Genomic DNA, 18527 nt, shown 5'->3' with positions numbered 1-18527 from the left:
CAATACAGCGTACTTAATACTTCCAATCGCAAATGAATAAAAATGAAATTTCGCTGAAACGAAATCACAGAACACTGTGAAATAATTACAAAAAAAAAAAAATTGTGAATTATATTGTAAGTTTATATTTATATGTAATAACATTTTTATTAGGGTTGAGGGTGGCGCCACGATGCGTCACATCATCAAGTCGTTCGCTGCCTGTCTCGCTCGCGCTGCGCCTCTCTTTGTTTAACCTCTTCCCTGTTCCCGTTCGGTCGTTCCCAACCCCCAACAATCCCGCAGCCATCGTCCAACGCGGGGCTGCTGGAGGGACAGTCGGTTCTACCTTGCAAACGAAAACGTGCTCGCCACACGTCCGCCCGTGCGATATTCTTCTTTCGCGCCGCGTGTCGATCAAAACCGTTCATCAACGGGGTACAACGGGGTTGATCCTGCCGATAGAGAATGTCATGTGAGTAACACTTAGTCGCGCGTTTCCTACGTGTTATGGCGTGGAAGTGGTGGCCAACCATTGCAGTGGCATCGTTTTCGTCCGACGACACCGGGATTTATCGCCGCATTGACAGCCAACCGTGTTAAGTCTCCGTGGGAACATGAAGATACCACCCATGTCATGACCCAGGTACGTAAACGTCCTTTGATTTCTCATCCTTCGTTCTGCGTGTTCTACCTATACCCCCTCAGATTTTGTAACTGGAGTTGTATTCTATTTTATTATACGCTCTTTCTTTTCACGATTTGACGCGACGTTGCGATCACGTCAGATCAGTTTGCAAACGTTCCGATCTGTCAGATCAACGTTGAATACTTTCTTGCTGCTTGGCGGATATTACAGTTGACAGATTTCGGACGTCACGTTGACGGATTTAATGTTCTAAAAGAGACGTCTCGTTTAATTCGTATGTTATTGAGAATTGATGGTATTTCAGATTAGATCGAATCAACGAACGTTTTGACGGTTAGGTATTATAAATATACATGGTAGAGGCAGGATGCATCTGCAATCTGTTGGTGCATCACAGGGGGCATCTAGGAAATTTTTCACGAGATCAATGACTCGGTGATGGTGTGCCCGTATCGTGTGATTCTCGTTGGGGATTCGGACGGTGGTCGAGGGCTTGAGGTTATGCGCTATCGCGAAGTGATTGGGCGTTCTTTTGAATGGTAGATTTCGGTGCCATTGACGCGCAAGGAACTCGGACAAATCGCATGAATGGGTAATGGCGGCATCCCGAGACAATAATTTTAGGTAGTGACATACATATAGCGCTGCGATCGTTCCATTGATCTGTGTTGCATCGAAGTCCACATTTCCTGACTTTCAAAAAAAAAAAACGCTTCTGAAAAATTTTCATTTCGCTTTATATACACTCTGTGTGTTCGACTCAATTCAAATAAAATAAAAATCTTTTTATTTACGATCGTAAAATGCCAGTACTACACCCATGTACGCCGAAATAAAATAAATAAAATAAAATATGTAACAAAATAGTTAATGTTTCCTGCTATTTTCGACTCTCACAGTCGTTCACATTTTCAATCGTTTCGAAAGTTTGAAGAAATTACGAAAGAACATTTCGCTTTGATGTAATATTTAAAATGTTTTTTTGGAGATCGTAAGCTGGTTTAGCTGATTTGTCAGCCAGTTTGTCAACCGCCTCAAAGTTGGTCGCGTTTGCTCGCAGTCATGAGCATCCACCTTGAATTACTTTTTATTATAGCGCCGCGCGCGTGTGGTATACGTAGCACATGTATGACGTATGCTTTTATCGTGGTACGTAATTTCTGTGTACTACGCGAATCACGTAAATTATTCAGAAATAAAATATGGACGCGTCTCGTTGATATCGACGAAAATAAAAGCGGATCGCTCCTGATGTGAATCGAAGAATGTCTGTTTTGCGCAAGAGAATTTATATATGAAATGGAATTCTTGGTATCTACATATACATTAACAATCCGTTTAACTCGTGGAATATTCATCGAGAGGTTCACCGTGAGAATTCTTTACCGATTCGGTTCTCTTGTATTCCTTTTCCCATGGACAGTGTTTATTTGTCCCCGTTTCGAAGTTTTATTAATACGATACGTGTCGAAAATTTTCATCGGCATTTATGGTAAATTGATAACTGGCCAAAAGAAATGGCGCGATGACGTTCTTCGTTCGTAGCCCATTTTGGCTCACTATTTACCATATTTTATCTAGGACGGCGCGGGTAAATCGATACGCGCTACTTTCATTCATGGCTGCTTCCCCTCGCACGCCTAGCACGTTGCCTCTGCGTACCACCACTGACGAACAACCCCCTACAACCCTTTATCCCCACCATCGGCATCACCACCACTATTCTGTCCATTAGTGGCTATCTCTGTCGCAGTGATTCTCAAATTCCATCCTCGATATTATCTTCGATCTCACGAAGTCGAATCTCCTAAGGATTTTAACTAATTTTGAAAATTTTCAGCGTCTGGCAGTTGAAATGCGAAGATTTGAAAAACCAAATAATTTTGATATTATTTCGTTGTTAGTTAAAAAATTTTATCTTTACGAACCCAGCGTTTTGTACGAAAAAAACTTTCAGTTTTTCTCTATCGCGTTAAGATTTCTAGGAGCACCATTTTCTTAATTCGAAAATTCGAAATTTCAAAGATTTAGAAATTCGGGGGGAGCTACGAAAATTTGTCAACTTGAAAATTTAACAGTTATTAATTTCTTCTTAAGCCCATTGAAATTAAAATCCTCCAGCTACGAGTGCCTTTGATGTTACTCGAATGTATTCACAGAATCAAACGGAACGATCGAGATTATAGACTACATTTGCAGATTCTATTTGCATACTAGGTTAAGAAGGGCTTCTGTTAGTCCGCGTTCAATATCGTACAAGAATTATCTTTCGGTAGGAAATATGCTTTCTTTCCATCGTTTCTCTTTTCTTCTCTTTTTTCTTCTTTACATTTATCGCTCGTCCGAACGATAATACGTAACAGGTAGCTTTCAATTGGAAAGCTAGCATTCAAGCGTTAGCTTTCAATTGAAACGAAGCACAGGGAAATAAGAGGCACTTGCAATGCTACTTGAATAATCCGATGCGTCTTCCTCGCGAATTAGATTAAATCAGACGGATGGATTCCAAGTATCTCGAGTGCGCTCGTTAATCCCTGACTCGATGTTCCGACGTTCAAGTAAACTAGTTTAAAGTCGTTTAAAAATAAATCGGATTACAGGTCATTCTTAATGATTAATATTCAATAATATCAATTTATAAATTATGGAATTATTAAATTCAATCAAACGCTTCACATTTATCCACGTAAATAATCTCGCCTTTCGGTAGTGTGAACGCGTAATTTCAGGCGAGACAGTTCAACGTGACTCGCAGAGAAATTTTCATTTCGTTTGAAATTAGTAAACTGATAGGCCCCTCTGAATTTTCACGGTAATGACGAACAATTGAAAAGCGAACGAAAGGAATCGGCAAAGTGAGAAGAAGTAAGTTGAGAATCGGCGTTCTGCCACCACGTTGATATTACTACCACGTTCACCAGCTCCGGGACCATCCTCGTTGGCGCATGGTTCCAAGAACCTCCAGCACCACCTCCACCACCGTCTCTACTGCTACCAACCACTTTACTTACGACGATGGATATGACACTCTCGCGATCTTAAATTTTGATTTTCGAATCATTTTCAGAGGTTCTTCAATATAAATATATAGCGTATTTTTACAACGTACCAGATCGTCATTGACACGTTAAAACGTAAAATATCATTAAATTTCCAAAGACGAATTTATAAAGTAAGAGAGGATCTTACGCGAACGATCAACTATATTTGCTCAATCCACTTGCTAATTCATTCTTCTCGACATCATTTCGAAATGATTAAAATGTATCTGCCCATCTATTCTATCAAATGCTAACACGTGCTATTCCGAGGAGTAATAACAAATAGATAGGTGAAAAAGATATGAAGAGATTCATTCCCATTTGAATTGAACTTAATCTCTCGGGAGAAATACATATGCATTTGCCTTTTTGCTTGAGCCAAGCTACACACATACATATGCAACGTTTCTCTCACAATTCATTTTTCGCAATGTTTACAATTTTTACAATAGTTACAACATGCTAATTACATAATTTATAATATTTACAATAGTTACAACATGCTAATTACATAATTTATAATATTTACAATATAGTAATTATATAATTTACAATATTTACAATATAATAATTATATAATTTACAATATTTACAATATGTTTCTGCAATATTTACAAATATATTTTGTTCAATTTTGTTAATATTCTCATTGAAAAATTTGGCGGTAAACTTGACAGATTTTGGGGCTTTGAAACACGTGCTATCGTAATATATGAACAAACAAAATAATTTCCCCGAAAAAAATGTTAATATACTAAATAATATATTTATTAACTGAAATATATACTAATATATTTATTAACTAAATAATTATTTTTAATTTAAATAAATTTTTCTCAATAAATAAAAGAATTAATTTAGAAAAAAAAAATTCCACTTGAATGTGGATTTAATCCAATTTCAAAAATTCATATTACCACTTTCAATACCTTCTTTTTCAAATTGGATTATTATTTTTAACTTTTGATATTGTGAAGTCACTTTATTAGCTCTTGTAATTTTGTATTTAAAATATATACATTTTTTTTATATGCTAAATATAATTTTATTATTTATATTTATAATATTATTAACGTTAATTACAGAATGAACAATAGGATATTTATGTTGAATATTTTAAGGGGAAGATTGACACGATCCACCCCTCCCAGGAAGTTGACTCGAAGCCATCACTAGTCACGGTACACCATATCGCGTAGCGGGGCTATCCCCACTATTCGGTATCGTCATCACGTCACTGCTGACGCCCCTTTACACCCTCACAGCCGAGGGTATTATCTGTAACGTGTTCCGCCCACTCTCTACCCTTCGTTCACCCTTGCCCTGACCCTTCCTCATCTCTATTTCCTCGTCATCGGATTACCACCCTCTTACTCCACCCTCCACCCTCCCTCTCTCTCTCTCTCTCTCTCTCTCTCTCTCTTTCTCTCTCTCACCATGTTATCTATCCCTCTCTCTGGCTCTCTTATACACGCGATTCACCAACGCTCTCTGTCTTTCTATTTTTAGAACAGTCCGCACGGAATAATAAACAGCCCCATAACCACCTTTGTTCTTCGTGGTTGCACGGGGGAGGGGGAGGGGGGTGTAGAGTTGAAAACTTTGATTTTTACAATGAAGCACAGCAAGTCGGATTATGTGCGTGGGTGTGCCTGGAAGATTATAATTGAATTTGTTCGCGAGTGACTTTCATGATTTTGCTGAAAATCACGTAACGTTACAGCAGCGTTAACTGATCGCATGTGACGTTGTTGTAACCAGTCGTTGAGAATAACATGACGTCACAGTAACGTCAGCAATTGCTAAATCACAGCGGCGTTACAGCCACGTCGCTGAAAATTACATGACACCGTGGCAACGTCGCCGATCATTAAACTACTGAAAATCGCATGACGTCCGCGGTTAACGTCACGCGGTCGTTATAGCGTTGAGGACACGAGGGGTGGAAGGAAATGACGTACGACGGTAGGTTTGATTGGAATTCAAGTTTCTTGCTTTTTCGGTGTTTCGGTGCTTTGTGAATGAACGACGCGTGGGAGAGACGTCTCGTTAAGGTGGATCTCGAGTTTCTGGGTAGTCCTGATCTTTCGCTTCCCTTGCGGCAAGAGCAAGAACCACGGACAGGGTGTAGTTGCGTGCAATTGGATCTTGTTTCTGTTACATCTCGTTCAGATTTAGAAATTTCGAATTTCAGAAATCGAGATGGAAATCACAAGTCACTGTTGCGTTTCGTTTGTCGATTGTTATTAATTTCCACAACACATCGACGAGAGATATGAAAACCTCCCTCTTTCGCATTACGTGACATTTTGCGAAATATTCTTTTTTTTTTTTTTTTATGGAAGCAATAGTATTTGCGCATCGTATTTACATTCGAAGGGGGCGTATCTGGTGGGCAGTTTACGATTCCGAATCGATTTTATCATATCGCTGTAACGCCAGAACGTGCGCGCGCGAATCAGCTATAAATACAAGATTTACGTATTTAAAGATTTCCCGAATGACTCTCGGCGTACTATACGTTAACATTCCTGCGTCTTTCCTTTTCTCGCTCTTATAAAGGAGACGTCATTGTCGCTGAAAATCAATAAAAATTTTTCGGCCATCGAACACGAATTTCCACGAGACTAGATTTAGATTGAATTAAATTCTTCATTTATTTGACCAATCAAAATAATTCTTCCCATAGAACGCTTATTTTTAACCAATTGCGCTGGGCAACTGATTGCGGACCATAACGAGTGACCAAGCCGTATACAGTAAATTCGTTGCTTTCTTTTTGAGCTCGTCGGTATATCACTGGATAGAAATTATTGAGAAATGATAAATTTATTATTCACCTTTACCTGAGTTATGTTAATATTACTTAAAACTGAGGAAATATTGGGGACAAAAAATTCTCGACGTGCGCGGCACGTCATTCCAACGCAAGAGATTGAAACGCTGTATGTTTCTTCATTATCTGTCATGAATTTATTATCAGAAACATCTCGATTTCCACTTGAAAAATATCATTTAAAAAACATCCTCATCTATTCGTTGTAATATTATATTTTCTAATCTTTTATATTATCTAATCTTTTCGATCGTGACACCGATCGTTTTTATCCAGTCAATCAATCGCGAGTTTGGTGATATTGATGCTTGTCGCTTTTTATTGTGCTTGAATTTGCGCCTCCGGTTTGGAAAAAAACGCGAAAGATTTTTTCCTGCCAACATGTTCGTGGCTACGACGAAAATCGGATCGCGAGGTTTATCTTGTATCCAGTTGCACCGGCGTCACACCGCTTCCGTCTTTTGATACTTTCTATTATATTATCCTGTTTCGCGGTTTTCGTTCGTGTCTCGGGCGAAGTACAGGTGCACCGTGATTTCGGATTAAATGTAAAATTAACTATTAAATCGTCGGTTAGAGCTAAGTAATTTTGACGAGGGAAAGGGGACCATTATAGCGTCTTGAGGATGGTCGTCGTTAAAAGACTGGCATTTGCCAGAAGATTGGGATCCATTATCAGGAATAGATTACTCCGTTTTGTTTCTTTAGTCGATTGTTCCTCGATCGCTTTCTATTTTAAAGTCGGAGTTACCGATCGATGTTTCTTTATTCCGAAGATCTTGATTCTCTTTCAATTCTGAATTTGCGGAGAATTCGAGTTTTTAAGCTACGTTTAAGTTAAATATTAATTAAGGATTAATAGTTTCGCAAAATAATACGTATTTTTCCAGTTTCAAAGAAAGAGGCAATTTATTACAGTTTCTCTGAATTTATAGAGCGTGGAAATTTTTACGTTAACGTGTCATTAATATTAGGTTATATCTGTAGAATTATTATTATCTTTAGAATTCAATCAATTATTATTATTTCTATTTTTGTTATTATTATTTTTCAGAATCCAATCAAGATAAATTTAATTAAGCTCTTGCTGGAATGACGTGCTACGCACGTCGAGATTTTTTTTTTCCACAGTTTTAAGTATATTTAAGTAAAACAAATAATAAATTTATTGCTTGTCAATAATTTCTATCCAGTGACATACCGATGAATTCAAAAAGAAAGCGACGAATTATTGTATACGGCTTGGTCACTCGTTATGGTCCGCAATCAGTTGTCAGCGCAAGTGGTTAACCTCTTGCGCTGGAATGACGTGCCACGCACGTCGAGAATTTTGTGTCCCCCAAAATTGCAATATTTTCTCAGTCTTAAGTATATTTAAATATAACCCAAGCAAAGCAAATAATAAATTTATTACTTTTCAATAATTTCTATCCAGTGACATACCGACGAATTCAAAAAGAAAGCGACGAATTATTGTATACGGTTTGGTCACTCGTTATGGTCCGCAATCAGTTGTCAGCGCAAGTGGTTAAAAAAGACGTGTTTCTAAAACTTGAATTCATTCTTGGACGAACGAACGAACAATGAAATTTATTATTCGCGACAAATCCAGCCGAAAGTGAATTTTAGTTCGAAGTGTTATTTACTTTATTTACAGCATGATCTTTCATTCTCGGTTCGCTACGGGTTCTCTACCGAGCATCCAGCCTAATTAAATTTAATTATCAATCTGTGGGAAATGGTGTTTCAAAATTCGTTTCTAAACAAATTCGAGACTCGAACACAGTCTCACGTCGTGGGTAAGAAAGAAAACGATCTGATTATCGTAACAGTGCAGCAGTCTGAGAACAGTGGAACACGACCGTTCGTGATCAGGCATACTGAAAGGTACCTCGCCTATAAAGGTCAATTCTCCTGGTCTAAAATTAATATCTTCTACGCGAGGAAATTTCTCTAACTCGCGGACCCGTAAAACTACGTCTCTTTCTTTTTTTTTTTTTTTTTTTTTTTTTCTCCCCCAGAGCAATTTCAACATTCAGTCAAAGGCAACCTACATACCTTGGGACAATTTCAAAGTGAAATTTTCCTGTCGCTGCTTGTTTGTTGTTCGACTACGACGCTGTAAGAGACTTTCGTTATCTTGAAATGACTTCGAAGAGGATCAAAGAGCGGTGAAAGACGATAGACAGTGCGATATTTGGAACGTTGAATAAAACTCTGTTTGAAGAAAGAGCTTGTTAAAAGTACAGCTTATTAAAAGAATCTTGTTACGCAATTGTGTTGGATTCATTGTCTGATGCTCCGATTTTAATATCGTATCTCTCTATAGACTTAGTCTATCGTAGAAATAGCTATATAAATTATGAAGTTTAGGTCTTTCGTCGCTCATTTATTAATGGAGAAAGCGATGCTTTACGAGCATCATAATTACTCTTCTTTATGTCATCGACGAGACAACGTTAATGCAGATTAAAATTGATAATCATCGATGATCGTTCGAGTGATAGTCTCCGATTTGGATCGAAATGCAGCGACCATTTCGTCTTTATACGAGGAACATAAATTCTGTTGAAACTGTCCAACTAGGTGTTAATCTCTTGCGCCGCACGTCGTGAATTTTTTGTCCCAAAATTGCAATATTTTCTCAGTTTTAAGTACATTTAAGTATAACCCAGGCAAAACAAATAATAAATTTATTACTTCTCAATAATTATTATTGCAGTGATATCATATCGACGAGTTCAAAAAGAAAGCGACGAATTATTGTATACGATTTGGTCACTCGTTATGGTCCGCAATCAGTTGTCCAGCGCAAGTGGGGACTGAGGTTTAGGTTAGGTTTAATGCAAATCGTTAAAACGGTGAAGGTTTAGGTTAGGTTTAATGCAAATCGTCAAAACGGTGAAGGTTTAGGTTAGGTTTAATGCAAATCGTCAAAACGGTGAAGGTTTAGGTTAGGTTTAATGCAAATCGTCAAAACGGTGAAGGTTTAGGTTAGGTTTAATGCAAATCGTCAAAACGGTGAAGGTTTAGGTTAGGTTTAATGCAAATCGTCAAAACGGTGAAAGTTTAGGTTTAATGTGAATCGTTAAAATGATAAAAATATGGGAAATAATAACACGTACAGTGGAATTTACATCAAAATCAAGATCATTGCGAATTGTCGCACCCGGCGTTATTAGAATCGCTGCGCGGTATTTTAGATCGAGGCCGAACGCGTTGCATTACAATCGTGATTGTCTCGCGATTGTCCCATAATTGGAGGAGTTTTGAACATTTGAAGGCCGTGAATGTTTCTGCTGAATTTCTTTTTTTCTTTTTTCATCATTTGACACGGAATCGCGTGATCTTCCGCGCAAAACGTGCCAAGAAAGATAAAAACAAGGCCCGTGCAATCGAGGCTAATTCGTCAAAAAAAATCTCTTTTTTTTCCCCTCTTTCATTTATAATAATTTGTGAAATTAATCCAAATCCTGGTGAAATTGAAATGTAAACTTCTGAGTGTCCAAAAAAATCAAAATAAACGTTGATGTAAAATTGGATCTCCACCTCCTGTTGTTGGAATCAGGAAAAAAGATGTATTAAAACTACGATGAAATGATAATGTTGTAATTGCTCCTGCAAGCACTGGTGAAGATAAAATTAGTGCAGATTTTTGCGATCTCGCGTCTAAGCTTGAATCTGTCTCTCGTGAGATTGTCAGATCATCGAACCTCCACCAACTGATCACTTTACATCTACTTGCAAACGATCTCTCGAAGGACGACACAAAAGTAAGAAGAAAGTATCTCGAGGCTAACTCTTCCTGAAGAGGGGTGAATCGATCCCGAAACATCGATCCTTGAACGCTATATAGGCCGAGGACATTCTTTTCCGAGAACGAAAGCAGTTTTTAGTGAGCGATATATACATATGTATACGTAGTTCCGCGCGTGAGCCGAATAGCGCCAGGGAAATTGCAATAATCTGCCAAGTGTTACTAACTAAAACAAAAGGAGATGTCTCTCTGTGTCAGTCTTGTTCAACGTCATCAGACAGCAGCGTGCGTTCTCTCAAGGTTTAAAACATCGTCCCTTCGTCAATAACGCGGACTAAATTTACGCGATAAGTAATCGTTATCTTGCGCGGTTTTTCTTTTATCTTTTCTATTTTTTACAACGCGACAACGAGTTGTAGAAACGCGGAAAAAATGTCCACGGTTTTTTTCTTCCCTTCACTGTCCCAGTGATATTTGTTAAGGGGGCAGGACAGTTTGACGGGCCTAAAAATTACGAATACTTTGGAGGACTAGTAAAAGAAAAAGTACATATTTGATTGACATGACCTTTAGTGGTTTATTTTAACACACTGAACTATAAAAAGCAACATTGAAAAAGAAAAAAAGAAGGCTCTTATTCAGCTTTTTAACAGCATCCTTTTACATAACTTTTTTTTTACATTGCCCATCGGTGTGCATGATTCCAGCCAAACAGGATTAGCTGCAACAATTATATTTCTTTCGATTTTTCAAATAGTAATTTAGATGTATCTACATCATCGATGTATCGATTTCATTTGCAAATGCAAGAAAAATTCCTTTTTTTACAACGCGGAATATAAATTATGTAATATTAATAAAATATAATATTTTGTAATATAATTATATGTAAGTTGTATAATATTAATAAAATTAATAAATAAATAGCAAGATTATCTAGAAAGGCATCGAATGAACTTCTACACTTACGATTTTGGACGCTTAAATTTGTATCCTCTTAGTTTGTCAAATCTAGCGAAAAAAGTAGAGAATTTTTTTCATTTTCAGTCTATGCTAATGCAGTCTATGCTAATACATTTATCCTAACGTTGCCAAATCTTATTTAGAATTCTCGAATGTTGACCAATGAAGTTACGTAACGTAAGAGATCGAAGAAATTGGGAAATATTTTATCTATTCGCGCAGGAACTCCGAGATACACACTGCGAAGAATTGATGAACGCCGATAGAAACGAGATTTCGCGTCAACTTTAGAAATCTGTTTTTAATACGGTTGAACGAAAAAAAAAAAAAAAGAAAAAGAAATTCGCAATGATGAAAGAAACGAACGTCGGAGGAACCAGTTTGGGAAAGGATGCTGCCCGACTGGATGATAACTTGTTTCTCTTTTTCTCACTTACATAAACTCGCATATGTTGGATTCGTTCTGTTAAAATATAAGGATCAGTGCAACGTCTGCAGAATTCGGATTTATATCTTAACTACGACCTTCGCATTTTTACGTCTCAAATTCGGTTTCTTCTTTTTTTTTGGCAAGCAAAAAGAATTTATAAAAAATTATCAGAAGAATTTCTTGCAATTCGTTTGAGATTAAGTTAATTGACTTTTTAATGTCACTCGGTGAAGGAAAACGACTGGAAAAAAATGTAGCAGTTTGAAAATTCAATTCACCTTCAACCTCTTGCGCTGGAATGACATGCCACGCAAGCAGACCTTTTTGTCCCAAAATCGCAACATTTTCTCAGTTTTAAGTATATTTAAATGTAACCAAGGCAAAACAAATGATAAGTTTATTACTTCTTAATAATTTCTATCCAGTGACACCGACGAGTTCAAAAAGAAAAAGAAAGCGACGAATTATCGTATACGGTCTGGTCACTCGTTATGGTCCGCAATCAGTTACTAGCGCAAGTGGTTAACCTCTTTTTTGTCCCTAAAATTGCAATATTTCCTCAATTTTAAGTATATTTAGGTATAAAACAGGCAAAACAAATAATAAATTTATTACTTCTCAATAATTTCTATCCAGTGACGTCATACCGACGAGTTCAAAAAAAAAAAAAAAAAAAAAAAAAAGAAAGCGACGAATTATCGTATACGGTTTGGTCACTCGTTATGGTCCGCAATCAGTTGCCCAGCGCAAGTGGTTAACTGTCCTCAGCAACTGTCGCAGCAGACACAGCAGAAATAATCCTTGAAAAGAAGGAAAAAAAGTCTTAAAAATGATCGTCTTGTCTTACCTTGCGAGTCATCTCCTTTGTTTCTTTTTTTTTTTAAATGGCAAACACACCGTTATTAACCATAAAAATCCAACAATGGAGCACGAAAACATCAGCGCCGATCTTTTTTGACCCACTTGGCTGGTGTCCTTGCACCTCCGATGGAATGTGGGTCGAGTCGAGTGCCACAGTCCGGATCCGTTCGAAATTGAAAACGATTGTCATCCTCGTTCGCTAATAATTCTGTCCCGTGATTGCACGGTGTAATTTCTTCAAACATCCACCACTGGACCGATGTGAGATCGGCCGCGGGGAAACTCGCGGAGGACGAAAATGGGAAAGAAACACGATCAGTGTTTCTGCCATACGTCAGGATACATGAGTTCACAGATTCACGTCGAATTATAGGTTAACTTTGACCCATTTGCCATCGAGTAGCTCCGACGTTTCGATGTGATTATTCCATTTATACGATAATACTCGCTTGGCCGTGCTCGCAAGCGAAAGTCCATTCTTGAAACTCGTAATTCGTTCAAGTCGCTCTCATTCTCGTTTCACGCCTCTTCTCACGCATTCGTCTTCCTCTGTACGTGCACCTTGACGTACCTTGCAAGACGTCGCAGACGTTCTATTCTCGTCGTTTCTCGACGATTGATCCGTCGAAATCGAACGGCCACGTTACTATTGGAATTCTACCCAATTTAAATCCAATTTAAATTGCAAATTGGATTTAAATTTTCATCGTGTTCCTATTCTGCATAGATTTAGTTAAACTGCTTGTTTAATTGTATCGAGTTTAAATTTGAAAATTGAATTTCTGCTTCTGCGTAGATTTAGTTGAAAACCGCTCGTCTTTATGCAAATTCGCATTCCCGACAATGTAATTGAGAGGCTGAAGCGTCGGTAGAGAATTGTTTTACGTACTAAGAAGCTTCTCTTCGTATCTGCATCTTGAAATGGGAATTCTAGGAATTCTTATTCTCGGGATTTTGGGAAATTTTCACGAGTTTTTTTTTTTTTTTTAGTGAAATTTTACGCTTGAAAATTCCGGGAACAAAGATACCTAGAATTCTCATTTATTATATTATTTATTAATAAATATTTATATTCTATTATACATTAATATTTATTAATAAATATTTATATTAATATTATATTATTTATTAATATTTATTTTGCGTAGACAATTGCGTAATACTGCTTTCCTAAATAACCACAGGTCGTGACCTTATCTGATCAGTTATAGAGGGAAGCATTTCCAGGAAATTCCATGTACCTCTCCTCTCCTCTGATTTTGAATCAGGTTCTCAGTGCGCGTCAATTTACCCGCTAATGGCGCCAATAAATCGATAAATTATAATTTCACGTATAAATAATAACGTAACGAATCTACCTTAATCGAATCTACCTTTGTCAATTATCTTACATATTATTATTTATCGTGCTTCGCGAAATTCTCGTAGCGTTTCCAAGAACTCGTGGCTGGTTGGAAATCCTCACCAGCTAAAGCGTCACTACTGCATTTGCAGTACTACTATAGTTGACAGATCCTTAATGGTAGAGGTCCTTCGATCTTGCACGATGCAAACTCAATTTGTTCGTCATATACTAAATGACCTAGTTCAATAGTTACACGGATTATACGATATGCATATAACAGCCGTGGGGGAGTTGAAGAGAACGAGAATATCAGAGGTAGACAAGGGACTTGGAATTTCTGGTAATTAGGATTTCAGAGGGGAGGAAAGAGTTGAAGATTGCTCGTGGGCTTTTTAATCTCGTCGCTGTCCACCGATATTTACAACTTATAAATATACGCAATCTTTGTACTTTACTTACTATATGTACTCTATAATTTATCTTATATATATTTCTTTAGAGTATTTATTACTATAAATCTTATATTATATATATTTATTTATAGTATTACATATATATCTTATATATAGCATTTATCTTGTATTATTATATATACTGTATAATTTTATAATCTTATATTATACATATATATCTGATATATAGTATATTTATCTTGTATTATTATATATAATTTATAATTTATCTTATATTATATATATAGTATTTATTACATATATATCTTATATAAAGTATATTTATCTTAAATTATTATCATATAGTATTATATATACTGTATAATTTATCTTATATTATTTAACTTATATTTTGTACACACAATCATATAATTTGTCCGATTTTATCGAAACGAAAATTTCACAATACTTTAAAAAAGATTTAAAAATTGACAGAGATCGTGTACAAATGAGAATTTCTTCGTGATATTTTCTAATACTGAACATAAACGACTGAATCGAAGATAGAACCGAAAGAAAATTCAGATAGGATATCTCTCTAAAAGGGAAGAAAGTTCAGCATTATGGCCCCTGCCATGAAACATAAATTATAGTCGGAAGACGTTAATCGGCGTTGTTGTCTGACGTAAGGAACAGATGTAGTAATTAAATCGGTGGATATTTGGTCTCGTTTTACCGTGTAGCACGCCGCAATTAACAACTCGTCGCTGTGAAACTGAAAGAAATCGTAAGAAAGATCGTGGGTGAAAGTGGCGTCGATTCTTGCGAGCATTGCGTGAACAGCGCCCGATCGGCGCGGACAGGTCCGCTCTCAAAAGGTTCCTTTGTTACGTAATTTCATAACGATCGTTCACGATCATCGTATTTGCAACTCGTCTGAGAAAATTACTTTTGCAAATTTTCGTTTACAACTTATTTTACGCACAGGCAACTTTTAGCGCGTAGATCTCCCTCCTCCTTCTATTGAAAGTCAGTATTTTTTTTAATATTAATATATAATTATGTTTTTTATATTTTTTTATTTTTATATTTTTTAACACATTAACTAATTATAATACAGATTCTCTTGGTATTTTAATTCGCGCTTTCCTTTTCCTTTCCTTAACAGCTATTAACATATTCGCAGGCAATCGACGAACAATTAGATCCTTTTGTGACCTAATGCCTCCTTGTCGCTGCTTGACGTGGAATTACGTCATTTTATAAGATAGCGGAGAAATGTGAGGCAGAGGCAGATGAGTAACTCGAGCAATAGAGTCGTCCCCGTCATGAACAGAGCGGTGGTATCGTAGCGGGGCAATTTGTGAGTGCAGAAACCGCAGAGGTCTCGGCAGAAATAACAAGATGACCCAGAAATGGAATGCAATGGGCCGAGCAAACATCAAATCTATAAACAACGCCAGAGGTTGCACCCTGGATACTTTCTATTTTTAATCGAAGATAACAGTTAACAGAATCTTCGAATGTAAAGATCGATGAAGAGTAAGTGATCGAGGATTTTGAAAAAAATTAAAAAGAAGGAACCGGCACACACTCGCCGTAGATCGTTCAATTTCACAAAATATTTCATTTATATTGAAATATCGACTAGCGAATGAATGAACAAATAATTTAATCATAATAATGAATTATGTAATACGAAAAATTCTAGGAAAATAATTTATTCAGACATTTTTTGCAACTTGAAACTGGATAACTGGATTGCGTATTTTTATGCATTTCTAAATTTTTATAAACATATTTAAAAAAATGGAACTTAAGTAGAAATTCGTTTTTTAAAAATATTATTAATATTTTTAATATTTATTATTATTAATATATTAATAATATTATTATTTTTAATATTTAATATTATTAATATTTTCAATATTTAATATTATTATTTTTAATATTTAATATTATTAATATTTTCAATATTTAATAATATTAATATATTAATAATATTATTATTTTTAATATTTAATATTATTAATGTTTAAAAAAATTTTTTTTAATTACTATATTATAATAAATGTTATATTAAGGGTGTCCTACGTATTTTTTCACCTTTCAATTCCCCATAAATGCATAAAAATCCGCAGTCTAATTATGACCAATTTTATGATTTGTGTTCTATTGTTAGTAAGTCTTAAACCGAAGGCGTCACGGAATAAAACTAATCGCGGCTATTTTGTCACGATAAAATGCCGCTGTTTCCGTGGATGGTGGCGTTATAATGTCGTAACGTTGCCAATAAAACGAACCTAACGATTCTGTTTTAATGCCTCTGCACGGCGATTCACTTAGAATGGGCATAATTCTACGCGTTGTAGAAGAATATTTTACTATCGCTTAATCGTGCGTTGAGCGTGCCGTGATTTATCGTTTGTTGAAATTGTTTGCCGCTTCGCTCGACCGAGCGAAAGAGTTCCGAGCACGAAAAATATTATAATTTTGATCACCTTGGGAGACCATCGATCGATCAAAAAAAAAAAAAAAAGAAAGAAAGAAAGAATCGAAGAAAGAGCACGACGATTCGGTTCGTTTACAGGGTGGTTCAAAAGATGAGCAGTCTTAAAGAAAATTGGTCATTTTAATACAAAGCAAATGCAACATTATAAAAGTTGATTATTTTAATACAAAGTCATTGTGTGAATTTTATAAATAAATGTAATGTGTATACTATTGTATTTGTATATGTTGCAAAAGCTTTCATCAGTTCAGAAATTACTTCCTTTAAAAGGAAAGAATCTTTTGTTCCATAAATTCTATGTTTCTTCTATCAGTGTTTTTTGCTTTTTTAATCAAAATTGAATTTAATCCAAATATCTCAGTGTTTCCATTGTAAATATAATTTTGAAATCTACTGTATGAATTTTTGCTGATAAAAAGGACCAGATCTTTTTTGCATTTTAAATGTTGTGAGCGCACACTTTCGTCAGATTTTGATTCGTTGGTTTTTCTCTCTTTGTGAGGACAAAACTTGAAACGTCCTGTATAGTTAAAAATATCCTTCTGACTGCACCAGACTGTTAATAAGCGTCAGCGTCGCGTCTGTTCAATAAAACGAAAGGAAAAAACAAGAACAACAGGCTGACAAGATCGATCTGCGAAAAAGGGTAAAAAAATTTACATATTACCAGCTAAATTAGTTAATTGCTGAATCACGCTGAAGCTGAATTTCTTTCTTTTAATCTTTAATTACTAGTTCGTTACAAAATTGAATGTCGAACACCGTGAGTCAGTCGTAAACTGGTTTTAATTCTTGGGAAATGCAGACATGACACAATGTATTCTGAATGCAAATGTAATGGATCGGTGATTAAGATTAACAAAATATCGAAGTAATGAGATAATCCCTATATCCGAGGAGCAATGGATCAGCGAACGTATAATTCCATAATGATTATCAGAAGCTCGTAACGTTTGTTTAACTCTAATCTCTTCAAATATGAATCTCATAGATGATGGAAATTCGAGCTAAATTGCTCGAGAAGGAACATCGTTTGAGAAGTGTTTTTTTTTTCTTCCTTTTTCAGTAGGTCTATGTGATTGCAGTTCCTGAGGCTTCGCTCGCCCTGTAACCTGCATTAAAGATTGAGTTTTGCTGTGTCTGAGATGTTTATGAGATTGTTGTGTGATGGGTGATGTAAGTGTACGCAGGAAAATTTTCAAACAACCTTCTTTGATAGAGGTGGGAGAGTATTAGATGCAATTATTTGGTAATTGCGTGTTTGGAGAGTCGGATTCTAATGTTCAGAGGAAGTTCATGGACTATGTAGTTGCCTGTGTTGCGTATTAGGGGGTTGGAGTGATTGTTGTTGTAAACGTTGGCTAGTGATTCTTTGATAAACTGGGTGATTGTGGGTATATTAGCCTGCTGGTGGAGTTTGGAGACTGGGAGTGTCTCGTTGTTTGTTCAATATTATATCCTTAGGAATTTGTTCTGGGCGATTTGATTTGAGAAGTTGATCGATCGAAGAGATTTAACCTGGCAACTGATTGCGGACCATAACGAGTGACCAAACCGTATACAATAATTCGTCGCTTTCTTTTTGAATTCGTCGGTATGTCACTGGATAGAAATTATTGAAAAGTAATAAATTTATTATTTGCTTTGCCTGGATTATACTTAAATATACTTAAGACTGAGAAAATATTGCAATTTTGGGGGACAAAAAATTCTCGACGTGCGTGGCACGTCATTCCAGCGCAAGAGGTTAACCACTTGCGCT

At 36.2% G+C, this 18527-nt stretch overlaps 1 protein-coding gene across 1 annotated transcript in view; it reads left to right on the top strand.

The window, feature by feature from the left end:
• The first annotated feature begins 122 nt into the window (after positions 1 to 122).
• The window catches only part of LOC122534877, a 42339-nt gene continuing 23934 nt past the window's right edge, over positions 123 to 18527 (top strand). The window contains exon 1 of the mRNA XM_043665909.1: positions 123 to 625. The gene's annotated coding sequence lies outside the window, so the exon portion shown is untranslated. The remainder of the gene's footprint in view (positions 626 to 18527) is intronic.

This window comes from Frieseomelitta varia, unplaced genomic scaffold, assembly GCF_011392965.1.
Source record: "Frieseomelitta varia isolate USP_RPSP 00005682 unplaced genomic scaffold, Fvar_1.2 scaffold_147, whole genome shotgun sequence".
NCBI lineage: Eukaryota > Metazoa > Arthropoda > Insecta > Hymenoptera > Apidae > Frieseomelitta > Frieseomelitta varia.
The sequence above is the reverse complement of the archived record's forward strand: the minus strand, read 5'-3'. Positions and strand labels throughout refer to the sequence as shown.